We start from the raw sequence: 14930 nt of genomic DNA, 5'->3' as shown, positions 1-14930 counted from the left end.
TATACATCAATTGTGTAAAGCAATTTTGTACATTCTTTGCCCTCATCATTTTCAAAGCATTTGCTCTCCACTTTAGCCGTTTGCATCAGGTCCTCTTTTTCTCCCCCTCCCTCCCCAGTCCCCCCTCCCTCATGAGCCCTTGATAATTTATAAATTATTATTTTGTCATATCTTGGCCTGTTTGATGTCTCCCTTCACCCACTTTTATGTTGTATGTCCCCCAGGGAGGAGGTCACATATAGCTCCTTGAAATAGGTTTCTCCTTTCCAACCCACCCTCCTTTTGCCCTACAAGTATCTCCACTCACGCCACTGGTCCTGAGAGCATCATCCGCCTGGCTTCCTTGTGTTTCCAGTTCCCATCTGTACCAGTGTACATCATCTGGTCTAGTCAGACTTGCAAGGTAGGATTCGGATCATGACAGTGGGAGTGGGTTGAGGGGAGAAAGCATTTAGGAACTAGAGGAAAGTTGTATATTTCATCGTTGCTACATCACACCCTGACTGGTTCATCTCCTCCCCAAAACCCTTCTTTAAGGGAATGTCCAGTGGCCTACAAATGTGCTTTGGCTCTCCATTCCACACTCCCCCGCTCATTCACTATGGTGAGATATTTTTGTTCTGATGATACCTGATCCCTTGACACCTTGTGGTCTCACAGGCTGGTGTGCTTCCTTCATGTCGACTTTGTTGCTTCTGAGCTAGGTGGCCGCTTGTTTACCTCCAAGCCTTTAAGACCCCAGATGCTATATCTTTTGATAGCTGGGCACCATCAGCTTTCTTTACCACATTTGCTTATGCACCCATTTGTCTTCAGCAGCTATGTCAGGGCGGTGAGAATACAATATGATGTTTTGTTCTTTGAAGCCTGATAACTGATGCCTTCAGCACCTCCTGATCACACAGGCTGGTGTGCTTCTACAATGTGCGCTTTATTGCTTCTGACCCAGATGGCCGCTTGTTTACCTTCAAGTCTTTAAGATACCAGACACTATCTCTTTTGACAGCTGGGCACCATCAGCTTTCTTCCCCACATTTAGTTGTTTATCCACTTTGTCTTCAGCGGTTGTGCCGGGAACGTGAGCATCATAGAATGCCAATTTAATAGAAGAAAGTATTCTTGCATTGAGGGTGTACTTGAGTGGAGGCCCAATGTCCTTCTGCTACCTTAATACTAAACCTATAAATATGGCACATAGATCTATTTCCCCATCCTCATGTATAAATATTTTTGCATATGTACATGCCTTTATCTAGACCTCTATAAATGCCCTCTGCCTCCCAGTGCTTTCCTCCGTTTCCTTTGACTTCCCTCCTGTCCCACTATCATGCTGTCCCACCCAGAATTTCAGCCATTGCTCTTAGTTACATTACCCTTGGTCCCAGCCTACCAGATCTCCTACACCCTCCTCACCACAGATTTGTATAGCTTGTTGTTCCCTTGAACCTGGGTATATATTAATACCACTACCTTTCCACCCACCTCCCCGTCTCCCATGTCCCCTCGTAACTATCGGTCCCTTTGTTTTCTCCTGCAATTGTTCATCCAGCCTATCTTGTTTTTTTTTTAATTTTATTTTTTTAATTTTTACAATTTATTAGGGGCTATTTTTAATCATTTTAAGGGCTCATACAACTCTTATCACAATCCATACATAAATTAATTGTGCAAAGCACTTTTGTACATTCATTGCCCTCATTACTCTCAAAACATTTGCTCTCCACTTAAGCCCCTGGCATCAGGTCCTTGTTTTTTCCCTCCCTGCTCCCCTATCCCTTATGAACCCTTGATAATTTATAAATTATATTGTCATATCTTGATCTGTCCGATGTCTCCCTTTACCCACTTTTCTGTTGTCCGTCACATGTAGATCCTTGTCATTGGTTCCCCCTTTCCAACCCACCCTCCTTCTACCCTCCCAGTATCGCCACTCTCACCACTGGTCCTGAAGGGATCATCGGCCCTAGGTTCCCTGTGTTTCCAGTTCCTATCTGTACCTGTGTACATCCTCTGGTCTAGCCAGACTTGCAAGGTAGAATTGGGATGATGGGGGGGAGGGGGCAGGGAAGGAAGCATTTAGGAACTAGAGAGAAGTTGTATGTTTCATTGTTGCTACATCGCATCCTGAATGGCTCATCTCCTCCCTGAGGCCCTTCTGTAAGGGGGTGTCCAGTGACCTACAAATGGGCTTTGGGTCTCCACTCCTCGCCCCATTCACTGTAAGATTTTTTGTTTTGATGATGCCTGCTCCCTTGTTTTTAACAAAATAACTTCTTTCTGATCTTTCATTTCAAAGGTTTATCCATGTTGCAGTATTTATCAATATTTCCTTCCTTTTTTTGGCTGCTACAACATTGTTTATGCAGTCATCCTATGATGGACGTTTGGATTGTTTCCACCTTCCAGCCACTGTGGAGAGTGCTGCTGTGAACATGTCTGTGTAAGTGCAGGCTACTCATTGATCTGAAAGCAGTGCTCCTATGAAAACTTCACAAGCTGGAATAGGAGTAAAGGGACCAAGTAATTACCATTGATTTAAACGGGGGAAAAAATTACTACATTCCCAGACCCCCAAAATAACCTGCCAAATCCAACAAACCCATACCATAGAGTTGACGCTGATACATAGTGACCCTATATAGGATTTTAGAGGCTTTGAATATATTCAAAGGAGCAAATAGTCTCATCATTCACCCTTGGAGTGGCTGGTAGGTTTGAACCACCAACTTTGCAGCTAGCAGTCCAATGCTTACCCAACCATTCTATACACGAGGCTACCATAACTCGGAATACCATTTAACAGAGGGTTAAAAGCAGGAATGACATAACAGCACAATCCATAGACCATGGAAATCATGTATGTTTAGTGTAGTTCCAGGAAAGGTGCTTGGTGACACTACTCTCGCTGCTGCAAAATAAATGCTGCACATCCGTTTGCCGTTTTGCTTTTTTCCCCTTTTAATTAAAGCAAAAATCCCCTTTGGATTTCTTTGTTTAGCAAAAATAGGTGTGCTGTTGTAAGTATTTCTTAAGCGTGAAGGACATTAACAGACACAAAAAGAGTGAAGACAGAGAGACCGTTTGAAAATCTGGGGAATATATGTATTTGTTTGAGTGCCTGTTTTTGTTCTGTTTAGTATAACAGGGCAATTTAAATGCAAAAATGTAACTGGAAGATAATGGAATTTTTTTTTGTGTGATAATGGAATTTTTTGACAAGTTTTTGACTCCCTTATGCAAACCTAAAGGAGTGGTAGTGGCACTGCAGGTTGGGCTTTGGGCTGCTAGCCACAAGGTTAGTGCTTCAAACCTACCAGCTGAAGAAAAAAATGAGGCAGTCTGCTTCCATATATCATCTTAGAATCAACTTAATGGCAGTAGGATTGTGTAGCTAAAAGTGGACTGTCAGATCATATGATAACTCTGTTGGACTTTTGAGGAACCACCAAACTCCCACAATGACTGCACCTTTTATGTTCACACCTGCAATGTACAAGTGTTCTAATTTCTCCATATCCTTGCTTTTTACATTATGGACAGTCATTCTGGTGGACACGAAGTGGTGTCTTATTGTGGTATAGGGCTTCTTGTTGAAGTGATGGTAATGTTCCAGAGTTGACTGTGGTGACGGTTACATATACATGATAAACTACTGAATTGTACATTTAAATGGGTGAATTATATGATATATGAATTATATTCCAATAAGATTGCTATCTAAAAGAAACAAACAACTAAGGAGCTACTAATCTAGGCGACCGTGAGAGTGGATCTCAAAACATCTGGGCAACAGAAGCCAGACGTTAAAAACAGAAACATGGTCTATGATTCCACTTCTATGACTCATCTAAGACTTACATTCAGTTCTAGGATAGACAGAACTACATAGGGGCACATCAGAACCGTGTTACCTGGGGACTTATGGATTGATAAAGGCCATCAGAGAACTTCCAGAAGTGATGGAAAGCATCACTATTTTGATGGCTGTATGGTTACATGAGTACATCTATTTATCAAAAGCATACCATGGAAACAACAATAAAAAGTAAACCATGGAGACATGAACATTTCAATGCAGGTAAAATTTACCTTATAAACAAAAACCAGAATAGGGGTGGAAAGTAGGACAGACTGAAACAAGAATGGCAGAATCCTGATGGTTTTTGAAATAGGATGGGAGCACATGTACAAGCATTCTATATTTTGATTACTTTCTAGATATGGTATTTGAAATTTTTCTAGTAAAAATTTTTGTTTGCTTTTTTACTTCCCTTTTGTGTAGCATCTGGGGTCTTACAAGTTCCTGAGAGGCCATCTAAGAGGCAACTATTGTGCTCTCCCCGGCAAAGACACATGGAAATAATCAGTCCGGCGGTCCAATGGATTGTGTGAATGTCAGTCTTCATGACTCTGAGACCCGAAGAACTAGGTGGTGTCAGGCTACCGCTTCCTGCAGAGGATCACATTAGAAGGTCTTGGACAGAGTGGGAGAAAAATGTAGAGCAAAACTGAAATCATAAAAAGGGCCAGGGTTCCAGGTTAGATAATGACCGAGGGACTCCTAAGGCCCTTACTCACACTGTAGATCTGGAAATGAACTCATTCCTATGGCTCAATTTTCAACCAAACCATAGACAGGTCTATAAGGACAGCAATAACACTGGTGAGGTATGTACACCTTAGAATAATCATTTATTTGAGATCAAAGGGGCAGCATCTACCAAAGGGCAAAGTTCAGAAGGACTGAGGAAGAGAAATGAAACTAGGCAACATGGGGAAGAAGAGGGTAAGTGATGTTACATTGTAGGAATTGTAATCTTACATGAGACAAAATGTGTGGAATTGTTGAATAGAAAGCTTATTTTCTCTGTAAACCTTTATCCAATTCACAATAAAAATGTTTTAAAAATTCATTAATTTTTATTAAAAGATCATTTTATTGAGGGATCATACAGCTCTTGTAACAATCTATACATCAATTGTATCAGGCATATTTGTACATATATTGCCATCATTATTTTCTAAACATTTACTTTCTATTGGAGCCCCTGAAAAAGTTTTTTTAAAAGAAAATATTTTTAAAATTTTGCTATTAAAGAATCATTAAAAGTATAGAAAACATTGAAGTGGAAACTCACTCGTCATATGGTATATAATTAACAAATCAGATTAAGACATCTGCATGGTCATTCTAGTCTTGAAAGAGGAAAATTAATAAACAAAGTATATATACCTATAACTAAACTCACTGCCATGGAATTGATGTGACTCATGGATACACTGTAGCACAGGGTCTAGACTCACAGGTATGAACTCACAGAACTGCCCCTGTGAGTTCCTGAGACTGTAACTGCTTATAGAAGCCCATATCCTCCCTGTTTTTCTCTTACGGAGTGGCTGGTGGTTTCTAATTGCCCAACCTTGCGGTTTGCAGCCAAGGCGTAACCACTACGGCACCAGGGTTCCAACAGGAAGAGTATGCACCAAAAATTTATATTGTGGTTATCTCTAAGGTAGGACAACACGTGATTTTATTATTTTTCTTTCCATTCCGATATATTCTATAAAGTGCACATTTATAAATATATGCTTTATAATAAGGTATAAATAAGTACTTAGAATCAAGGAAAGGTTCATGAGGGCGGGACAGTGGGAAAGGGAGGGGGAAAAATGAGAAGCTGATACCAAAGACTCAAGTAGAAAGAAAGTGTTTTGAAAATGATGATGGCAACAAATGTACAAATATACTTGACAAATGTGCTTGACGCGATGGATGGATGGATTGTGATAAGAGTTGTCCGAGCCGCCAATAAAATGATTTAAAAAAAAGGAGTCACCTTAGAACTGAAAGAAACTTGAACCTGGCTTTACCACTCACCAGGTTGGTTGGCTGTATGATCTTGGACAAAATTACCTTCTTTAAAGCCCTGTGGTTTCACCGATACTGTAGGAAAATAATACCTATCTCATTGGGTTATTGGGACCTTTAAGTAAGATAATATGCTAGAAAACAATGCTTGGACATAGTAAGTAATTGAAAACTACTGGCTACTTCTTCATTTGTTATACATACATAATAGTATCTATTTCCTAAGGCTGTTATGAACATTACATGGAAAATCAGCACACCATTAATGTAAAGTGTGAGTCTCGGTATTATTTGCAGTAAGAAAAAAACATTTAAGAAAAGTTCCACCTCAAAAGGTTTAAACAAAGTTATCATTTTGACCCAGCAATTCCACTCCTAAGTATATACCCAAGAGAAATTAAAAAACGTCCACACACAAATATGCATATGAATGTTCATATTCACAACAGTTAAAAAGTAGAAGCAACTCTCAGATCTCCATTAACTGACAAATACAATGTGATATATCTGCATAATGGGACAGTATTCTGCCATACAAAGGAGTGTCACATGATTCATGTGACATACTGGGTAAAACTTGTAAACACTTTTAAATGAAAAGCAACAAACCAAAAAACTGATCACCAAAGACCACATATCACAAGGTTCCGCTTAAATAAAATGTCAAGAATAGGTAAGGGGTGAAAAAATGTTCCGGCGTCAGTAGTCAAACTTGGTGACTATACTTAGCACCACTAAACTGTGTACATTAGAGAATGAATTTTATGGCATGTGAATTATATCTGTTAAAAAAATAGAAACCCTAAATTATTTTCTTTGCTACCTCAGAATCACAACTTATGAAGACAAAATCAATTCTCACCCTTTCCTTTAACTGTCAAGTTATGTACGTGGCTTATCTTCCTTAAAAGACTAAAAGCATCTCAAACACCTCTATGGCTCTCTGTAGATCTACCAGTAGTGATGTGAGCTCAGTAGGCACCAATAAATACTTGCTGATGAATAACGCATGCATAGGTTCCATGTTTTATACCTGTCAAAGTACTTTTGCTTACATGTTTTATTTGAACATGACAATAATTCTGTGAGAAGCCAACAAACAATTGCTGTTGTTGTTAGGTGCTTCCAGACCAGTTCTAACTCACAGAGACACTACATACAACTGAACAAAACCCTGCCCGGCACTGTGCCAAGCTCAGAAGCATTGTGTGTTTCAGCCCATTGTTGCAGCTATTGTGCCAGTCTATCTCACTGAGGGTCTTCTTTTTCTGCTGACCCTCTTTAGCAAGCATGATGTCCTTCTCCAGGGACTAGTTCCTCCTGATAATATGTCCAAAGGATAAAGGATGTGAGATAAAGTCTTACCATTCTTGCTTCCAAGAAGTATTTGGGTTGTAATTCCTCCAAAACACATTTGTTTGTTCTTAGAGCAGGCCATGCTGCTTCTAAAACTTTTGAGCAACACCATAATTCAAATGCAATTTTATTGCAGCCAGTCTCTGACTTATATTAGTTAGAAGTATGACAAACTGTACTTACAACTGTCCTTTATTTATTTAACTCAAATTCCCAGCACCCGTTTGCAAAAGGCTGTGGATGGCAGTGACAGCCCACAATCCATGTGCAGAGTCCCCACATAGATTAAGCCTCCACTGAATTCTTTCTGATCATTAATCAACTATGTAGATAATCTTGCTCTCAGGTACAGTGCATTGGAGAGTTGATTACCTACATCCCTCTCCAGCCATCCCAGGGAGGGGCCGTTTCTCTCAGGGGCTTGCCTGCTGTTGCTGTTAGGTGTCATTGAGTCAGCCCTGACCCATAGCGACCCTATGCACAACACTGCACAGTTCTGTCCCATGCTCACCATTGTTTCTATGCCTGAGTCCACTGATACAGCTGCTGTGTCAGTCCACCTTGTTGAGGACCTTTCCCTCATTCAATTCCCCTCGTTACCAAGCATCATGTCCTTTTCCTGGGACTGATCTTTTCCAGAAAGGTGCTTATCTGGGTGTGCCCTTAATGGAGGTCACAGTACTGGACACAATAAAGGGGATCACATAATCATGAGTGATAGTCATGACTATCAGTGTTGTCCTACCTCCCTTGGTTAAAGGGCCTTGGACCAATCTTGTAAGCCTTCATATCTAACAATCCCAATCCTGGTCCTGTTTCCACTTCGGTCACCCCACCTCTGTATCAATCTGCCACCAATCATGAATTTGTGACAGTTTCCTGGTCTTCCCATGTCTTTTGGAAAGCTCGGTATCTCAACAAACCCTCGGATGACATTTTTATTTATTCAGTTATTTTTGGATGCCATTTTAACATCACACTAATTAATGGCCTCCCTCATCTAGATGATATATCCGTGTCTTTGTCTTGCCCCTCTTTTGAGATTTAATACATGTTTTCCGTAAATTATATTTGAGATGGGGTTTCTTTTGTACCCTACAATATTACCTACATTCTTGGTTAGTGATCAGAAAGAATTCAGTGGAGGCTTAATCTACGTGGGGACTCTGCACATGGATTGTGGGCTGTTACTGCCAACGGGTGCTCAGAATGTTAGCACTGGTGCAGCAATATGTACTATGTACTACATACACTGTCACAGAGTGTAATTTGTTGATGTTATCAGGCCCAAGAATATACAAAATTTATAAAGATATTAATAAAAAATCAAGAATAATGAAAACAAAACCAAAACAGAGGTAGTATTCAACTTACACCAGCACCATCAAGCAGAAGTCAGGGGTTCCCGGCACTCCCCACATCGTACTACCCTCATTTAACAAGGCGAAACTGAAGTGTCATGCCATGAAGTACTGAGGAAGAAAACTGGGATCTGGGCTCAGTCTCTGCTTCTAATTGGCTGTATGGGTCTGAGTAAGACATTGCACTGCCAGCCCATTTCCCCCTCGATAAAAGGAGAGGTAGACTGAACTACAAACGGACTTCAATGCCACTGTCATATGATTCTAAGGACACAACAGTGGTTAGTAGAAGAGTGGGTCTGGAACCCACATCACCTGTATTCTTTTTCCTCTGGGTGAGTGACCCCCTTTCAACATTCTGAATTATGCAAAAGAGGTATGGAAGTTTCCTTTTACTCTGTTTATAGTGGTTTTCCTACTGGGACAATCCTATGCAAAAGAATAACAAAAGGAGTCAGCTGCACTGCCAACATACACCGTTCATTGAAACTAGTAGAAATGAATGAAAAAAGTTGCACTATGGAATGTGACAGACTTAAAGTTCAAACCCCAGCCCCTAATTTCTGTGTAATGTATCACTGCTAGGCCTCAGTTTCCTGTGTAAGCAAGGGCTTCTAGGATAATGCTCACTTTGCAAGGATACTTAGGAATGGAAGAGCTATGCAAATGAAATGCATTGCACTGAGTCTGGTAAATAATATTCATTAAGCAGTCTCTGGTAAATAATATTTACTGACACTCTAAGCATTTTACAAGTGTTCTATCATTAACTCCTCACAACGACCGCATGAGACAGACACTATTATTACCCTCGTTTTAAAGGGTTAAAACGAGGGTAATAATAGTGGAGCACAAAGAAGCTAATCTGACCAAAGTTGTACAAATATGAAATAATCAACTGGAACTCAGGCCGTTCACCACTAAAAAATTATTATTACTAAATACCACTACTTGTCTGTCAGGTTGTCATCCAGACTCGTTCTTAGAGAAAGACATCATGCTTGGTAATGTAGAGGGGCATCGAACAAGAAGAAGACGCTCAACCAGATGCAACAAGGAGTTCAAACAGTTATGGGGCTGGCACAGGACCCGGTGGTGTTTCGTTTTGTTGTCCATAGGCCTTGATCCTAACGCTGCCTCTGGAGAGCAGCCTGTTCTTCTCCGCTCCCCAGCCTCCCGCAAGGAAATGGGGTTAATACCTCCCCCAGGCGGCTATAGGGAGGATAAAGGGTCATTATGCTTGGTATCCAGCTCTGTCATGAGCTTAGGAGTTGTGACCTTGTTCACCCTACAATATGACATCAAAAGTAAAAAGGCAAACAGTGACCCTGGAATCTGACTCTACTGAAAAACAGAGCTTCCTTTCCAATCTAAACTCCAACCTGTTGGCTGCTGCCTCCCCTTATTCAGGCCTCAAGTTTTTAAGGTATTAGTCACTAAGGCCACAGAGCTCGTTGAGGAGTCAGCAGCTATTACTAATAGCATGAAGAATGAGCTGCAGAACTCTCGGGGTTTCATTCAGGCCCCACTCACCCTCAAGAAGCCAACACAGTGTTGTCCCTGTATTCCCAACCCCTGACTCTCAAGTAGAATCAATCAGCGAGGTCTAGTGAGAAGCATGTTTTGAGTCATTTAAATTCCTTGTTAAGAGGTCCTAAGCCTCATTTTACAGCTAGGAAACTACACCCCAGAAAGGCTATGTGATTTACCCTCGGTCACAGAAAGACCTAGATTCAAATATCAGCCCATCACTACAGAGTGTGTAACCTCCAGCATATTCCTTAACTTTCTGGAGCCTCAGTTTCCTTATTTGAGAACGAGAATAAAGGTGGTGGCAGCAACTGCATAGGGAATGTCTAAGGACTTAATGAAATAAAAGTGGCTAGCAAGTGCACAGAAAATAGGTAGTACATGCTACTTCTTTACAGCTAAAAATTATCTCTTTCACAAAATCAGTTTAAGAACTAAAAGATCACTTATAAATATGTACCCTCTGCCAAGGAGCCCTGACAGAGTTGTGGATTATACATGGAGTGCGAACTACAAGGCCAGCAGTTCCAACCCACCAGTCACTCCACAAGAAAAAGGTGAGGCTGTCTGCTTCCATAAAGACTGAGTCTCAGAAAGCCAAGGGGCCAGTTCTATTTTGTTCTACGGGGTTCTGTGAGTCAGAACTGATCTGATGACAGTGGTTCTTTTGGTTCTTGTTTATCCCTCTATCATATCCTTGATAAGTGGAAAACTTCTGCTTAAAACCCCCAATTTTTAAAAAACCCAATTATGGATAATTTATACCCTCACGAGGCCACCTATTTCATATTTAGGCAAATTGTCTATCAACCAAAATGTACCCTCTCGGAATTTCCTTTCTTAGATTCTAGTCTGCCTTCTAGAATCACACAGTGAAAGCCCGTTCCCTTTCCCACAGTTCTCCAAGATTTTTGAGGCACCACCGTGTTCTCTCTGGCTCTTAGCTTTGGTCCTTTCAACCCTTCTTCATGTCACAGACCATCACAGAACAGACAGACTTGGGGTTGAATTCTAATTCTCCCGCTAATTAGCTGTATGACCTTAAGCAAGTTACTTAACATCTTTGAACCCGTTTCTCTAACTAGGATACAAAAATAAAGATTTTCACCTCACAATAAAATTATAAGGGTTAAATTTAAGTAAAGTGGGGGCCAGAACTGAACATAAACCAAGTGATTTGGCACATGCCGGGTCTTACAGTTTTAAGACATGGAGGCTAATAGGCGAGCACACAGTGTCCGCTCTTTCTCCTGTGGAGCAGCTGGTGGGCTCAAACCACCCACCTTTTCTGCTAGCACCCAATTGTTTAGCCACTGTGCTACCAGGGCTCCAGAAGTCTTCTCCAAATCAAACAACCGTTTGGCTTAATGGCATTGTGCTCTTTGAAGAATCATCTATCTGGTATAAAATTGGCAACAGCAACTCAAAAGATTACAGAGAAGCCTTGGGGGCAGTGAGTTGATGTCATGTAAAAGGGGCAACTCAGAAAGGAAGGTGGGAATGGCTGAGGATAACCAGTGTCACTGAACTGCACATGTTCCAACTGCTGAATTGGTTTGTTTTACTGTGTACATTTTCCTCTAAACCAGCGGTTCTCAACCTGTGGGTTGAGACCCCTTTGGGGGTCCAACAACCCTTTCACAGGGGCCGCACGATTCATAACAGTAGCAAAATTAGTTATGAAGTAGCAGTGAAAATAATTTTATGGTTGGGGGTCACCACAACATGAGGAACTGTATGAAAGGGTCACAGTATTAGGAAGGTTGAGAACCACTGCTCTAAACCAACAAAATAAATAAAATTTTAAATAAAGCAAGCACAACCAGGTTACCCAACTTAAAAGGAAAGGTACAAGATGCAAATAGTTAATGAACAAGTCACAGTTCTGTATCTTCTTCAACAGTTGGCTTATGGAGATCCATAGGCGTTCATTTGGCAGTGGGCTTCAATATCTTGGATTATATCCTTCCAGATCCTGAGACCCAGGTGAGTGAAATAGCCTAGCTGAGACATCCAATGAGGCAACATCGAGTTGTGTGATGACTTTAAAATATCAAGATGGCCAACAGTAATAAGATCACCATATTCCCTCTTCCCCGTCCATGACCACGAGGTAGAAAAATGGATTGTTGCGCAAGTATTCTGCAGAGTTGACCCCAAAATATCGCTTCTGAACAACAGAGACATGTCTTGAGTGTGAGTGACACGAGGTCAAAAGGACAGCAGAACCCCAGAATTAAAACAGCACAAACTATTTCAGCACAATCACAAACTATTTCAGAAATAAAGGTTATTTCCTTGCACCTAGCAATGAAGCACAACCACCTACACTGAAGAAATCCACTGATAACCTCAGACTCAGCTCAAAGGTGCCCACTGCTTACTTCCTGGCCTGTTGGAGAAGATTGGGTTATTGACACGCAACAGGACGCAATTCAATTCAATCCCTCTAATATAAGGACTACAATGAAGAATCAACCAGGACACAAACCAGAAATACCCTTACCTGGTTCCTTCATCTTTGCGAGCAATTACTGGCCACTCAAGAAGGACCTGGGGGTACAGAAATTACTAGGACAAGCCAAGTAGAAGTTGTATAAACTCTTTGGAGTCCGGAGTCCTCTGAATAGTATTCGTTCAAGATGGTCAGGTTTTGTAAAAAGGGGCCCTTACCTGCACAACTCTTTTTACTACGTTCCAACCATCGAATTATCTGGTATGTGAATTTTATGTCAATAAAAGTTAAAATTAAAAAATGGAAATGAAGAGAAGGGGCACTTCTCTCTCTGCTACTCCACCCTTGGGATCACCCGTTCCATCCTTGGGCAGGCTAGGGAAGATACATGCTTGTAAACTCACAAACTGTGTGTGTCCTACCACTACCTCCAGGAAATGAAAGGCCACAGATGGGCAGAACTTTGAGCAAACAGTAGAATGAGACGGTTAGACAGGGATTACACACCCCACGGCTCTTTTCTGGAGACCCCGGGGAGCGCCAGCAGAGGAGAGGGCCAGAGGGCACCAAGCAAATCCAAAGGGTCGGTCCACTGCAGCTTTCGGAACCAAATTGGATCTTGCCAGTTCCCAGTCCCCCTCTATCTCCTCACTTCCCACTCTTGCTCCGAAGTAGGTACTGAATAGCCCATTTCCTAGTAGAGGCCCTCCTTAACAGGCGCTCCAGGCGCCAGGTGAAAACACCTTATAGAGTTCAGCTTGAGGCCAGGAAGGACCACTGAAGGCATCTGTGGCTGCCAGAAGCCTGGACAGACACAGACACACACACACGGAGAAAGGAAACAGAACAGGTCAGGGCACCGCTGCCCTCCGGCACTTCCACCTGCCCTCTTCTTCCCGAGACCGGCGCCAGATCAGATGTCAAACAAAAACTACAAAAAAGTCTTGTGGTGGGACACGTTCCCCCTCGCCTTTGGCAGAGAGTCCCCCGGACTCCCACAGCCGTCCAGGCATCTCCGGGGCAGCCCTCCACCCCCATCCTGCCCCGACCCACTCTGCCCGCTGCCCCGGCGAGGCCTGCCCCATGCCGGGACAGCCCCGCGCCCCGGGACTGGCGGGCGGGCGGGCGAGCGAGCTCAGGCCCCCGGGGCGGCAGGGCTGCGGCCCGCCTGGAGCGGGCGGCCCGTGCGCCGCGGCTGCGGGATCCGGTTCCAGCCTCGGCGCCCTCGGAGGGCAGGGGGCAGCGGCGACCCGTACCTGTCAGGCCTCTTCCTCAGAGCGGCAGCGGCGCAACTTCAGGAGCCCATGTCCGTCCGCGGGGCCCGGCCCCTCTCCCGGGAGCGGGGGCGCGGATCCCGGGTAGGGGCCTCAGGGGCACCGGCAGTTCTAGCCCCTTCCCATGCTCGCCGCCCGGCGCCTGGCCGGGGCCGGACAGCGCCTCCGCCCGCCCCTGAGCACCGCCTCACACCCGTGCGCACACACACTCACACTTCCTCGCGCGCTCTCACACACTCCCTCCTCCTCCTCTGTTTATCTCCTCCAGCTGTCTGGGGACCCAGGCGGAGGCCGCACTGCGCCTGCGCTGCGCAGTCTCCGCCTCCGCCCCGCGTCTCGCAACCAGCGGTTACGCTACGCAGACTGCGTGCGGCCATTTCCAGAATGGCGACCCCCCCCGCCCCGCCTCCCCACGCGCCGGGTTAACGTCTGCCTCTCGGCGGCGCCTACTAACCTGCTAGTGGGGGAGGCCCATACTGCCTCGGCCAATCCGCTTCGCCGCTCGCCGGCTCGGCAGCCAGTGGGTGGGCAGGAAAGCCGGGCGGGGCCCCAGGGCACGCCGGGAAATGTAGTTTTCCTTCCGCTAGGCGCTAAGGCGGAGTGGGCTCCCCTAGCCTAGTTGCCATTAGTTACTTCGACGCACCTGCTCACCCCCACGTTTTCATAAAGCGTCCCCCCACCATGAATTCTGAGACGCCCTTGTTTGTCATTGCGCCTCACCTCAGAGCCCCCTCCCTAAGAGACTCAGGGCTTCCTCATCCTATACTGTCCGTGCCCCCACTTTCTCCAACACTACTACCCAACTCCTGTCCTTCCTTCCCAGCGGCACATTCCGCACTTTTGCCTCCTAAATCTGAAGGAAAAGGACACGTGAGAGCCAAAGTCCTGCGCTGGATGACCTGGAGGGGAACCAAGGGGCCAGACAAGTGGAGGAACTCTCACAGGCTGATGTGAGAAACAAGGTCCCATCCTAGGCTGGTGGAGCCACTGTGGTTCCTGCTCTCTGTGCAAGAGGGGCAGCTTCGGTCTGGGAGTCTCCAGTCCAATGGAAACGACGACTTCTTTTTTAAGGGAGTTCTCAGGTG

At 44.0% G+C, this 14930-nt stretch overlaps 1 protein-coding gene across 1 annotated transcript in view; it reads right to left on the bottom strand.

The window, feature by feature from the left end:
• Nucleotides 1-14130, bottom strand: part of WDTC1 (WD and tetratricopeptide repeats 1) — a 71668-nt gene extending 57538 nt beyond the window's left edge. Inside the window, exon 1 of the mRNA XM_075552939.1 lies at nt 13828-14130. The gene's annotated coding sequence lies outside the window, so the exon portion shown is untranslated. The remainder of the gene's footprint in view (nt 1-13827) is intronic.
• Between the last annotated feature and the right edge of the window lie 800 nt (nt 14131-14930).

This window comes from Tenrec ecaudatus, chromosome 1 (genome assembly GCF_050624435.1).
Source record: "Tenrec ecaudatus isolate mTenEca1 chromosome 1, mTenEca1.hap1, whole genome shotgun sequence".
Taxonomy (NCBI): Eukaryota; Metazoa; Chordata; class Mammalia; order Afrosoricida; family Tenrecidae; genus Tenrec; species Tenrec ecaudatus.
Note: the sequence above shows the minus strand (reverse complement) of the source record. Positions and strands in the feature narration are given on the sequence as shown.